The sequence below is a fragment of the Phyllostomus discolor genome, chromosome 4, assembly GCF_004126475.2.
Source record: "Phyllostomus discolor isolate MPI-MPIP mPhyDis1 chromosome 4, mPhyDis1.pri.v3, whole genome shotgun sequence".
NCBI classification, from domain to species: Eukaryota; Metazoa; Chordata; class Mammalia; order Chiroptera; family Phyllostomidae; genus Phyllostomus; species Phyllostomus discolor.
Window position 1 is genome coordinate 183,418,713 of NC_040906.2, and position 14,269 is coordinate 183,432,981.

Consider the following 14,269-nt stretch of genomic DNA (forward strand, 5'->3'; position numbering starts at 1 on the left):
GGTAATTTAGAACAGCAGTGTTCATGCCATATGGAAGAACAGTATTCTTTCAGTTCTGGGAGGGATCTCTTTTTAGCCTCTGGTGGAAATCAGCTTGTGTAAAAATGCTCTTTGGAACAGAAGGCGTGAACGGATGCATCGTATTTCCAGCTGCCAGCCAAATCCGTGGTTCTGCCACCAGCGTTTGTTCACCTTCTGGAGGTGAGCACTTCAGAAGCCTGACTTTTGGCTTCAGTGGATGCCACTCCACCATCTCAGCCTTTCCAGCCACGGTGGGAATACATGGGATCTAAACATCCATGTTATCGGTGATAAGCATAACCAGCTAGCTTAAAGTAAGACCTATCTCTTTTGTTGCTGTTGAATGGAATGAGAGCAGGGAATTTCCAGTGAAATCCTGAATAGAGCTGGACTGTTTTTCTATGTAGACAGGAACAGAAATATGTTAGTTGTCCCATGGAGCGACCAAGTCCAAGGGTTTTGCTATAACCTGCTTGCAGGCACTGCTATTCAATCTGACGGCGCTTCACAGAGCATGGCCATGCCTCCCTCTTTGGTACCCATGGTCCAGTTAATGAAGAACGCGGTCCGGCTTGGACTGCTTCGGATCTTCATTGTGGCTGCCACCTCGACCAGGCCAACAGTCTTCCTACCTTGTCCCTTAACCAGGGACATTGCCCTTACATTGCCCTTAACCAGGGACCAAATGCCCCCACAACCCTGAATGGCCTTTCATTTCCTAGTCTTACTTCCCAAAGTTCCTAACCTTATTTCTAATGTCCTTGAACCTGAACAAATACCCTGTGGTTTCCCCAATGTGAGACTTTCAATAAAACACCTTATGTTTTGTTATGTTGTCAGTCTATGAAAATTTACCAAAGAATTTTTTGAAACAGAGCTAACCTAAAGTTGCAAATATCGTCTTCCCATCTCCCCGGTTAACAGCATTGGTAATTTGGAAATTTGATCCCAGGAAACTGCACATCCATGACCTCTCCTTCACATCCTGATCCTGCACAAGCAGATAAAAGAGAAGATGAGGAAGGGCACATATTACGTTCCCTGAAATATTATATGTAACCCTTTAAAAAAATAAAAATGGGCCCTGGCTAGTGTGGCTCAGCAAAGCAAGGGGTCACTGGTTCGATTCCCCGTCAGGGCACATGCCTGGGTTGTGGGCCAGGTCCCCAGTGGGGGGCACAGGAGAGACAACCACACACTGATGTTTCTCTCCCTCTTTCTCCCTCCTTTCCCCTCTAGAAAGATAAGTAAAATCTTTAAAAAATAAAGACTTAGAATTAATCTAACCAGGGAACAGCCTCTATTAGCTTCTAGATAGCATTTAGTAGCAACTGGAAAATTGAGAACAGATAAACACTTCTGTACACCAAGAATTTTTTCTTGAAATTTTGAGTTATTTGGCAAAACTGTGTCTCAGAAATCACAGTTCAATTTTCTGGTTTGTTTTCAAAGCAAAATGCCCTTGCGATCCTTGCTTTCCAACTTCACAGTTAGCGTGGTACTCAGAAGAGGCCTCTGAGGGTATCAGGGTTTGCACAACGGCATTCACGCAGGCAAATGAGTGACGGAAAGTAAACAAGAAACGTGTATCCAAGACATCTTAATCATCCCCAGATGGGGAATTTTAAAATACTTTCTACTTTTTATACATTGCAAATCCACATTCCAGACCCAGATTATGAGCAGAGGTTCTTAACCTTTAATTAAGTAATAAATACTTTTGAGAATTTGCTGAAAGCCAGGAATCATCTTTTACCTCTAGGAAAAATGCATATAATCATGATTTTGGAACTATTAGGGAAAAGCTTAGCCCCTTGAAATCCATTCAGGAGTCTCTGGTTAGGAAGTCTGCAGCCAGAGTCTTAAGAAAAGGTTTGGCTCTTAACACCAGCCTCCTTAGCTGCCTCCCCCCGACAATGCAGGGCTCAGCGAGGTCAGTCCACTCACCTCCAAAGCCAAAACCTCCCTAACAGGCTTCCCCAGTAACCCCCTAACAGGACAAAAAGAATTCTATTATGGAAGGGCCTCAGAAGAACAGCTCAGACTGGTGATTATCTCCTGTGAGTTTGCCCTTGGTGGCTTAACTCATGCACAGTATTATTACTCATAATGACGACCATTTTCTTGGCATTTTTTGTGGCAAGAGCTCTACTAGGCATTTTATACATTTTTTATTTCATCTGAGCACCAGAATACCCTCATATTGGAATGTGTTAGTGCCCTCACATTATAGATGCTTAAGTGCCTTCATTAAAGTTCCTTGGCTGTTCCTTGGAGTAGGGAATTCCAATACCCATCTGTGGAATTCGGGCTGTTCCCAGCTGCGTTCTGGCGCTGCTGTGGACACGCCCCCTGTCACCGCAACTGTCTTTAGGGGCGCGGAAGGATACTGTTCTCAAAAATCTCTGGCAAGATCAACCTCGGCTTTAAAAATGAATGTTATATACACATAAGCTTTCTGATGAAAAACATACAGAATCACTTTTGGTTCCATAATATTTCGAAGTCCTGGCTTGCTGAAATAGGCTTCTTCAGAGAGGAAGAGCTGATTGTGTAACCATTCCAGAGACAGTGAGAAAGACCTTTCACAGGGGAGAGAGAATCCAGTGGAAACAGGTCCCAGAGGCGGCAGTCATGCACATGATATCTAACACCTACTTTAAATGACGTGGGGCAGGAATTCTACAGAACGTTTTAAATGGAATATTGTCGTTGGTCATTTGCTGTGTAATGCTTTTAACGTTTAAAGGAAAATTCAGCACTTAATCTGGTGGGTCTCGGCAAAAGCTCCACAACGTGCCATCCCGATTAGCCAGACGCAGCCCTCGGCACAGCCCCTTCTGCCTGACACCTCAAGGCCCCGTGGAAAGCAGACAAAACGTGAAACAGAAGCAGGCTTCCAGTGATACCGGTAAATATTTCCCAAATCAAAACAAACAAAAAAAATACACCAAACACACACACAAGCAAAATTATCCCTTGGAGGATTTGTAAACGCCGTGGGCGATTATGAAACAAAGCTAGAGGAGTCTGCCATTCCAAACATCAGATTTACAAACTTTCAACACTGCCCTGGCTGTCTGAAATCGGCGATGTTCATGGCAGCATCAAATTATCAAAGATCTGAGTGACAGATTTCAAGAATGCTACATCCCACAAAATAACAGGACTTCTGATTGAAAATATCACTTGAATTTATCTTTTTAAACCTTTATAAAAAGAGAAATGACAAGGTTAGAGAATAAACCAACTTTATTTTATAACAGTATTACAGAAAGCAAAATATCATTTAATACAACTTGAAGCTGCTATACGCTAATCTGGCGTCATAACTATACATAGGGTCAAACGCAAAGGACACAATGTTCAATACCGTTAATACGCCCCATCAGGTCTCTGGTGTCAGCTTTAACTGGTCTCGCTTTCTTTTCAGCGTCAGAACACCGCCACGGCCCCCGCCCCCTCCCCACCCCTCCCCAGCGCCCTCACACCTGCGCGGATCGTCACTCTCTGAAAGACACAGACCTGCTTGGTGACGAAAGGTCAGTTTTACATATAGACAAGGAGGTTTAATACAAAGCAAGTGTTCTACCCAAATGTTCCGACGGTGGACAGTATTGAAATACGGATGCGTTAAGGAAGAAAGCACTAAGGTCTGAAGCTGCCTGAATATTTTAGCAGGAGGGAAGGCGTCGCCTTCTCTGCCCCCCCTCCCGGTCCTGGAATGCGGCCGAAGAGCACGCGTCTGGAAGCGCTGGCCGGCCCTGGGGGGCGGGCCTCTGAACACAGTGCGCGGTCCGTGGGCTTCCTCCTAATTTTCCAGTCCGAGCGTCTCCGACCTTCTACGCACAGTAAAAAGTCGCAGGACTGGAAAGTCAAAAAGGGTGCGATATAAAAAATATCCCCTATGAATTTCTCAAACATTAGAAAATTTCCGAGATGTAAGAAATGCTTTGAATCCGTATTAATATTTTCTCATACAGTATATTTGCTGCAATCTGAAAACTCTGTCAATATTTACGGGAGTTCAGCGGGAACTCAACGGGGAGTGCCTGGAAGAAGGAAAGCCGCTACCTACATTAGTCACAGAGTTTCCTTTCCGCACGACAGCACCTGTTCGAGCGAACAGCACCTCGCCAGCGGGGGCTGGCTTTGTTCACTGTCATTGCATCAAAAATGAGTCATAAAAAGCAGGTAGTTGTACACAAAGTAAACAGGAGACAAAACAAAACTCTCTAATTAAAAAAAAAGAAGAAGAAGAAAAGAACCAAGCCATATTTAGAAGTGGTTATAAAACAAAATAATATATTAAAACGCGAGGGAACGGTGTAGACCAGCGCTGTTACGGGAAAGTTTGGTGTTGGCATTTTAATTCTTCAGGCTTCTGGTCGTCGTTACCGGTCGTAGTGTAAATTCGCTGGAGTAGTGGTGTGGCATTAAGATTCGAAATGGTCAACACTCTTCAGGTTCACAAAGTCGGATGTTGTTGGATAATGACTTTCTATGAGGAAAAAAAGAGACAAGGCTTAATTAAATATTCCAAAGTTACCTGGCTGGCGTAGCTCAGTGGATTGAGTGCAGGCTGGGAACCAAAGTGTCCCAGGTTCGATTCCCAGCCAGGGTACATGCCTGGGTTGCAGGCCATAACCCCCAGCATCCGCACACTGATGTTTCTCTCTCTCTCTCTCTCTCTCTCCCTCTCTCTCCCTCCCTCCCTCCCTCCCTTCCCTCTCTAAAAATAAATAAAATATTAAAAAAAATATTCCAAAGTTAGAGGCTTGAAAGAAAAGTGTAAGTAACGTGCATTAAATTCAAAGCCAAACTGACTAGTTCTACAGAACTGAAAAAATAATGTGTTCACCTGAAAACGCACACGAGACCCAGTTCCACCCTTGAGACGGAGCACGTCTTGAGAACTGACAAGCATGCCAGAAACAACCGGCGAGTAAGAAGAAACCAAAAGAGAGTAAATGATAAAGACAGAGAGGTTCATTCACATAGTAAAAAAAGAAAAGAGAAACCAAATAGGATTTAAAAGAAGAGTCAAGGTGTTACAGGGTGCAGCCAAGAGGGGGGACTACAAATGGGCATTTGAAATGGGGTCCAGAACTCAAGGTGTCCAAGAGATTTTAACATGTCTTCACCCCTTCCCCCACAGGTGTGAGTTGGGGGAAGGGGCACATGGAGCAAGAACATTGCAGAGCTGTTTTGTACAGCAACAGCTTTGCAGCTAATCCATGGCATGGTCATTTAACATACCTATAGCCTTTGGCTGGTCACTTAGATTATGCTAAATAGCTATGGCCATGCTCTGGGCCAGGGCAATGGAAAGGGACCCCCCCATAAGACGTAACTGGGGAGCAGGTCCCCCAAGTTACAGAGCCTGCGTGGGAGCTTGGAGATGATTGGCTCCATGACAAGGGGCCACACCTGCCCAGACTCATGATGGCAGCTCAGTAAAGCTGGAAGGATATGAGTTCTGGCATGTGTAGCCAATTGTAGGAGTCGTCAGAAATGGGGCTGCAGAGGAAGACTGGTGCAGGGATTCAAACCCAGATGCGGCAGCCATTGGAGGAAGAAAAACACGGCTGGGGCAGCAAGGGGGAGAAGCATACGACTTTAGCAGAGTGGGGACTCCCGCAGCCCTGCGAGAGAGAATCACCATGCAGCTTTAGCAGAGAACCGCCCCCTGGCCTCGCAGCCATTGAGGAGGGAGAACCACGAGGTTTTGGCTGAGTGGGGACTCCCGTGGCCCTGGGGGAGAGAGGACCACATGGCCGGATCAGTGGAGAGAGGACCATGTGCCTTTGCCAGAGTGGGGATCCCCGCAGCTTAAGAAGGGGGAACCACCACCCAGCTTTAGCAGGGATACCGGCAACACAGCTGATGGTGCCAGGAACCGAGGAAGGCCTACCAGCCTAGACAGATTACTGGAAAGAACTGGGGGCTGCCTGAGCCTTGGACTTCTATTTCTTTTCCTGAGATACGGTACCCCAGACTGGGCAAAGGGGGAAGGAAGGACTATGTGTGTTTGTGGATGTTTTAAGGGACTTTGGGATTTTGATGAAGACATTGGGTCACTACTTTAAGTTTGTATAGCATGAAATAAACATTTCCTTTCCTTTTCACGAATCTCTGGCATTGAGAGATGTCTTTCCTACAGGTGGCAGACATAACGGACCTGGGGTTTTCTTTCAGATAACAGTATATCATCCTAGGCCCTGCTTGTTTGTTCTGTAACAAAGGGAGGAAGAGAAACAAAGTCAGTGCTGACTTCCCTGACACGAACAGCAAGGGCATGCAGGGGCAGAGCAGAGGAGGAGGCAAGAGGCCTGGAGGGGGCAGCACGTGGTGCAAGGATGGGTGCACAGAGGTGTGGGCGGGACAAACGGCAGGGACAGGACAGTGAAGAAACAGATGCTACTGAAGCAAAGTAGTGGTACGCTGAGTAACCGAAGGTAAGGTAAAAATATGAGGTACATTGTTTAATGTCAGACGAAGAAGTATGATGTTGACCTAATGGACAAAGAATGAATTCAGAAAGAACATTAAGTAAAAAGACCAAATGTCAATCTATTGCAATGGCCCAGAGTAGCGGGTGAGAGGCGGCACCAACAGGTCATGGCAAGTTCATGTGGGGCACGACCAGCCTGGGAGAGGAGGAGGCCAGGGCTGACTCTCCTCTGGTTCTGAGGAAGCTTTGAAATGGCCTGAGATTCACGTTTCGACATCACTGTGGCTTCGGTGTGATGAACAGGCTAAAGGTGGAGAGGAAGGGAGACGGTACACCAGTCCGGAAGCCACTGCAGCAGTGCAGGCTGCACGAGGAAGGTGACAAAGGTCAGGGATGACTGCTAGGGGGCAAAAACCCAGACGTGAGTCGTCGCTGCAGACATCGGGTGGAAGAGGGGATTTCGAGGGACAGCACTGAAGGAGAAGACTCCGAGGCGGTGCCTAGGAAGGGAGCCCCAGGGAGCACTGTCAGGTTTGCAGTCTTGGACCTCGAACTCAGAGGCAGATGGCAGGTGCACAGCCCCGGCTGCCTCAGGGCCAGAGGCAGAGATGTATCGACACAAGGGAACAAGGGAAACCAACAGATGGAATTTGTCTCATGTGAGTGTGCCAAAAAATGAAAGACACGAGTCTTGGGGGCCCACAATCAAAGGTAAGGAGGTTGGAGAAAGGACTAAAATCAGAGTGAACTGGGAGGTGGACAAAAATAAGGATGGTGCATTGTCTCTGGAAGAGAAAGGGTTTAAGAAGACAACTGTTTCATTTTGTATTTCAGATGGATTGGAAGTTTTGGCAAAAGGCAGGTGATTATAGAGGATGGTAGAGAGTGGTAATAATTAAGGTCCTTTCTAAGGCGCACAGGTCCCAAATTAAGTCTTGTTTTAATGAAAAAACCTCCTCACCGTTTATATTTATCACAGATATTATTATAACCTCTTGATTATTCAGGACAGATTGATTAATCAAATTCATTTTTTCCCACCCTGTTGTCTGCTTTAGGCTATTTCATTACTCATTAGTACTTCTGCCTGATTCCCGGCAGGGGCGGGGTGGGGGGGGGAAATCAATGGAGAAAACACAAAATTGTCTTTTTCTAGGTTGGTAATTATGAAAAGAAATGTGGGGGGTGGTGAGGAGGGAATGGACAAAACGACCAATTGAACTGGACTCAGAACTTATCTGTGACCTTCAGTCACGCTACCTAGCTATCTATCCGTTTTCTTTACCGGCTGTTAGCTCCGTGCTCTTTGCTGAGCAAACACACATTGTTTGCTGAACGCGGCTGCCACTTGGTCTAGCTTACACTGTGGAAAATGAACCTCTGGTATCACAGTGCCGGGAGACCTTGCAGACAGGACAAGGTTTAGGATTCTAGTCTCCATTTCCTTTGGGTTCCTCATCACTTTATTTCACTGAATCTGTTTTCACCAAAACTTAAAGTTTCAATTTGTAAAATAAAGGTAAAATTAAATCTGTTTCAAAGCCGTTAGTAGACAAACAGGAATCTAGGAGTGTGTTGGAATTGAATGAAAGATCTTGATTTCAAAGAGCTTCAATGCTGATGGAAATATATGCCAAGAAAAAGACATAGTCATCCGCATACAGCCAAATATCATTTACTTTCATTTATTCCCAATCAAACCACTGGAAAGTAAAGTAAATAAATATTTTCTGATAATAAGTATTACAAGTGATAATATGTTCTTTGTATTCCAAATAAGGTTTCAGAATCAAAGAAAATTTCACTTATTGTAATTTTAATGTTAAACACATTTTTTGTTCTCTAAAAAACAGTAAATCAAGTATGACTCTGAGTTAATGAGATATTCAGTGTTTCAGAACAGCCAGTTCCTTATTGTTCCAGATGAATAAGGAGTAACTTATCCTATGAAGGTTTTTATTTATATAGCCACCTATCTTTTTTGGACTCTGCTTTTTGCACTTGAACACATATAAAAACATATTCCCTGGTAGCAAGTATCTAGTTTTTGAACTGGGAAGGAGCAAAGATAGGGATGAAATAGCATTAGATATTTTAATTTGTTTTTTTTAAAGATTAATTTTTTAAATTTTTTTAGAGACGGAAGGGGGAGGGAGAGGGAGAGAGAGAGAGAGGGAAAGAGGGAGGGAGGGAGGGAGGCATCAATGTGCGGTTGCTGGGGGTTCTGGCCTGCAGCCCAGGAATGTACCCTGGCTGGGAATCGAACCTGAGACACTTTGGTTCCCAGCCCGCGCTCAATCCACTGAGCTACGCCAGCCAGGGGATTAATTTCTGTTGTTTTGACATGTATCTATGAGAAAGAAATATCTGGCATTCTTAACAGACTACATTTTGGGTCTAAATTATTTAGCACGTGTCCCAATCAAAGTGAAAACTAGGCACTTGTGCTCTTCATGTACGAGCTGTAAAGGTTCAAGAACTTTCTTTTTTTAAAGCTTGAATTCTACCTCACATTCGTGGAAATCTTGATATCTTTACATAAATTGACAGGCATTAATTATTGACAGGCAACTTGCTTCCACTTTTGACAACATCATAACATTCACACCTGGAGTTCAGATGAGATCATAGCTGTTAAGTACATGGATTATACACACTCTGTATGTTAAAGTTTTGGTCAAACAAAACCCCAAAGCACTGTTTTCATGGTTCAGTTTCCCAACCTTAGACTATACAATGTCAGTGAACATTTCCAACTACTACAGTGACATTCCATAGCCTGTGTCCCCCTCTGTTGGCCAATGTGAGAATAGGTTTGACACACTTGTGATTAAAAGGCTGTTTCATCTAATCACAGGTTTCATTCTATGTCCAAACTCTTCAAGGATACATGCCCATTACCTGCTTTCCTTCATGCCCTCACTGTGGGTCCACAGTGTTCTCAAATTTGTCTTTCTCAGGGTGCTATAATGAGCAATGGGAAACCAGTCAAGTTCAAGCACAGAAGCTCTGTACCTCACCTGAAAAGCACAACCTCAGTCTCCAGAGAAAGGGGGCCAGCTCACACAGTGGTCTCAGTCTTGAGTGTGCTCTACTCTAGAAACTGATTCAGTAAGTTGCAAATGTGCTCTTTTAAGAGAGTATTTAACACAAACCACTGGAAACATTTCATTGCCTTTTAGCAGTAAAGATCCCCACAGGAAAATCTCAGTAAAAAATGGCAGACTGTGGTTTTTATACAAAATAATTAAAACAATGCAAGAAAATATAGCATTTCTTCAGATTAATGAAGATTCAATTACTAAAGGGCCATAATATAAGCAGAGATTACAAACATATGAATAAGATATTTAGGTAAGGCACAATGCAACTAATTCTTAAAAGTCAGGCCCATGTACTCAAATGTAAATTCAGTTTTAAATATAAGTTTATGAATTTCAGGTATTTCTAACACTAATCTTTTATTTTATTCTTCCTTGGTTTTTAATGTGCATATATGGTTTCAATTTTGAAACAGAATTTCCATTGTAAACTATAAGAATCCTAGAACCAAAAATGCAAGTATGATAAGTTTCCATTTGGTCAATCCGGGAAATAGACAATTCTTACAGTGGTGGTGTTACCACTATAATTAAGGCCCACCAAGTTCTTAAAGTGCGGTCAGTAGTCCTTGGACGTGGCCAGGACTGCTTCCAGAGGTCACGAAGTCAAAGCTACTTCATAGTCATGCTAAGACATCGTCTTTTGCAGAGTGTTGACGCTTTCACCGACGGCACAAGGATGGTGAGAGAACCTGTTGGCACCTTAGCACACAGGTCAAAGCACCACAACAAACTGTCTTTACCCTCCGGCTCTCGCAGTGAAACAGAAAGAAAGAAAGCCAGCTTCACTCAGTACGGATGCTCTTCTTACGTCTCACAGCCTGGGACTGTGCCTCGCCCCTCTGTAAGAGGGAAGCATGAATAAAACAGGGCGCTGCCCACGGAGGGGCAGTGGGTGTCCAGATGACGCCCATCTATACAAGTGTTAGAATTGGGAGGTAAAGAAGCCACTTTTTCCATAGAAATCCTTCTAACTTGAGAGAATTATTGAGAAACTGTGCTGTTCAATTTGGATATTTGGCAGGCATTTTCTTGAAAACGAAGTGAGACTGTCACCTCAGGGGAAACAATAAACAGTGACTTGTTGCCAATGATAAAACTCAAGTTTTCAGATAAAAACTTAGAATTTTGGAAACTTGTGTTTTGGCCACTGTGAGCTTCCTATAGCTTTCCAATATTTAAAATCTCTTCTGATGAGACCAGTGGCAACCACGGATCTTTCTACCATCAATCCACTTGCCTTTTCCTGGATGTTATAGAGCTGAAATCAGACAGTAACGTAGCCTTTTCAGACAGGCTTCTTTCACTAAGTGAGTATGTTTAGCTTAATACATATTTTAAAAACTCATTTATAACATGGTAAACTTCAGTTTCTGATATGTAATGTGGTGAATTTCAAAAGATGCAATTCACATAAAAGCTCCTCTTTGGGCTCAGTCATTCGTAAGAACGTAAAGTGGTCCAGAGACCATGAAGCTCCAGTACTGCTTATGTCGAATCTGCGTATCGCCAACCTATTGCCGTTTCCTTCTCTCACGGACATCTATGTGTGTCGGTTACATACGGAGGGGAAAATTGAATCTTGTGTTTTTTTCCTTTTCAGTCACATGAAACTCACCATCTATAGTACAAATAATTCATCCAAATGGGTTTTCCTGAACATACTAATGCTGTTTTGGTGCCACTCTCTCCTCCCCAGGCTCTCATGTGGGCCCTTTGAGGGCCCGACCCAGAGTCAGGTCTTTCAGGACAGGCTGGAGTCCCTGGTCTCCATCTCCTCTGAATGCCAACTGCACCGCACTTGATAACACGCACACTAACACAATTTCACTTCCAAGACAAAAACTCAGCTCAAAATTTGCTAGAATAACAAGTCACTTAAGCATTTCTGCTCTGGGGGAAGTCTATTTTGAGATATTTTCCCAAAATTTCCATTTTTGTAAAAAGGCATGTCTTTGCACAGCTGAGGTGGCCTCCCGTTCTGAGGAGGTTCCAGGGAGAGCCACTCCCTTCCTGTTCACCCCGGGATGGTCTGAGCTCTCTTTCTGCGTTAAAGCCAGTTAAAATCCCTTTCCTGTGAGAAAAGGGTGAGTGATCAGTGATTTCTTCAGGCCAATTAAATGGGTTTTCTTTAAAGCTATCAGGAATTTTTCTACAGAATCTTTATGCCTGACACATTCAAATCACTCTGCTTAAAGAATAACTACAATGTAGCAATTTTAGAATACCCTGTCAATTTCATCTCATTTTGAAACATGACTATTTTATAAAATATGGTTTGACCCGTTCACTTAGCTTTATATCATAGCTGTAACCTAAAAAACATTTGGTACACATTAAATGTTTCTAAAATGAGCTGTGTTTCAAGTACATGGTTGGGAGTTTGTTATTTGAAAGATTCCAATCATGGATTCTTGAGCAAAACAATACATCCCGTGGATTCAAACTGACCAAGGGTCAGTTCGGGCGGTGCCAGTCACCACCTGCATGACCTGGGCAAGGACAGAGCTCTCCAGGCCTCAGTGCCCTCATCTACGTCACAGATAACGGTAAGAACTAATTCAGATAATACATGGCCAGGTTCTCAAATACTGCTGGGCACAGAGTGGGCACTCACTCAAAAAATGTTTGCTAATATTCTTTTAATAGATTCCTATACATGATTTCACTCCTAGTTTTGCTTTCAAATGAAATTCAATTCTACTCTAAAAGATAGAGATGTCCAGCTCAGTTTCTCCATGAATAATTGCCTGAGTCAGTATAATGGTTTCCTCGCAGGGTACTTCATCTCATCTGGCATCGCTTCCATCAATCTTGCACACTACTGATGAATACATCTTACTGAAGGACAGTGCTCTTCTTCCCAGACTCCAACACCCTGTGCAGGAGAGCTGCAGAGCAAAGTCTAAACTAAGGTACTAACGTGGAATGTAATACCCTCTGCAATTTGCTTTTGACAAATCTTTCCAGGTCTGCCGAGAACTTGACACAAAGCTACAATATAGGAATTGCTCTCCCTGATATCCATTCCATTGTTTTTCTGCATGTGCTTTCCTGTCTACCCATTATTCAAATCCTCCCCAGCGCTCTGCACAGAAGAGCTTTCCAGCCATCGTTTATCAGGGAGGGAGCGCCTCCCTGATCTGCCAATCAGAGGCAGTTTCTCCTGTCCACTTTCTTAGCCTTTTATCCAGGTTTCTCTTGAAAGAAAGAAAGAAAAAAAAACAACCTCTTTTTTACCCTGTATGCCATTTGTATGTATGTTCTTATTCTTTTGTCTTTTTATACCAACCATAATAGCCCCTTGAACATGTAAGTCCACAATATATATTAATGAATCCATGAATTAAAGTAATAGGGACTAATGTGCAAGGCAAGACAAAAACCGAGGCTTAGGGAGGGAAGAATCAGACCTGCATTATGTGTCTGGGAAGAAAGCACTACTGCCTATCTTCACCTTTATTTTCATCTCCCGACTGAAGTGGAAAAACTTATTTTTTCTTTCCTGTTCTCTTTTGTTGAATAACTACATCTACGAAATTCCAGGAGGACTCTTACTTCTTAAGAAATAAAAAAGTTTTTCCCTAATGTCTGAAGCTTTAACAAAGATTTCTAAGGGAAGTTATTATTTGGCCCGAAAGCTAAAGTCAGGTCTTCTAGGTTCAAATCTTGTGGGAACTTGCTATGAAAGCATTCCACAAAGTCTTAAAGCTTCTTTTAAATAAGAAATGCACTACAGGTAAGGTTGTACTCAATATACTTCATTCTAGCCTAGCCTTTATAAATCTTAGGTTCATAAGATAAGTAGAGTTGAGAAGACATTTCTCTAGCATCAAATAAAAGTTGCACTTAAAAAACAGTAACAGAATCTTCACCTGTTAGAAAACCATCTTTGAAGCACTTATAAACAGAACCTGCTAAGTTTTCACTTAAAATTTTCCTCATAGAAAGGTAGTAGCAATCAAAAGAACTCATCTCCAGACTCAAGTCTCTGACATAACAGTTTACCTTGTTTTCTTACCTCTTTGAAGCCCAGTGTGTGGTTTTTATACTTGAAGTACCTCCCCACTTGGCACAGGCACATTTCAAATTCCCAACAGCCACACTGGGTACTGGCTACCAGCACTGAACAGAACCGGTCTCGATCCCCACTTGCTCTAATGCTAACAACTATTTTGATACGTGAGACTTAAATAAACATCGGGCTAACGTGTCCTTGGAATGCAATCCTCATGAGTTATCTTAAAAATACACACACACATAAACACACAAACTTATTAACTAGTTGCCATGGCAAAGTTCCCTCCTACAGCCACGAAAAATGTGTATGTGCAAAAAATAGAATCTGGAACGTCTACCATTAGAGAAGTTCTTGAGAAAAATGAAATTATACTTGGTTCCACAAGTGGACAGTATTTTATGATTCCTGAGTATAACTAACTATGTCAAATTAATCTCTAAAATTCTTTTTCCTGAAAAGGGTGGGGTGAGAGAAGATGCTCTATATGTACCTGTAAATTAAATATTCTTTTAAATGTCCATATGCTTAAATATGCTCTAGACTAGGACATACTAAGGTAATAACCACTACCTCACCCACCTTCAAGACCAGGAGGGTAACAAGTGAGCTAGGAGACCAGGTGCCAAGGATCTCAAGGTAAAAAAAAGGCTGGTGACCAGGAGGCTCCTCCCT

General features: G+C 43.0%; 1 protein-coding gene across 21 annotated transcripts in view; it reads right to left on the reverse strand.

The window, feature by feature from the left end:
* Nucleotides 1-3,681: 3,681 nt before the first annotated feature.
* The window catches only part of EPB41L2 (erythrocyte membrane protein band 4.1 like 2), a 205,865-nt gene continuing 195,277 nt past the window's right edge, over nucleotides 3,682-14,269 (reverse strand). For all 21 annotated transcript variants that reach the window (XM_036024704.1, XM_036024705.1, XM_036024708.1 and 18 more), the window contains one exon: nucleotides 3,682-4,522. The gene's annotated coding sequence lies outside the window, so the exon portion shown is untranslated. The remainder of the gene's footprint in view (nucleotides 4,523-14,269) is intronic.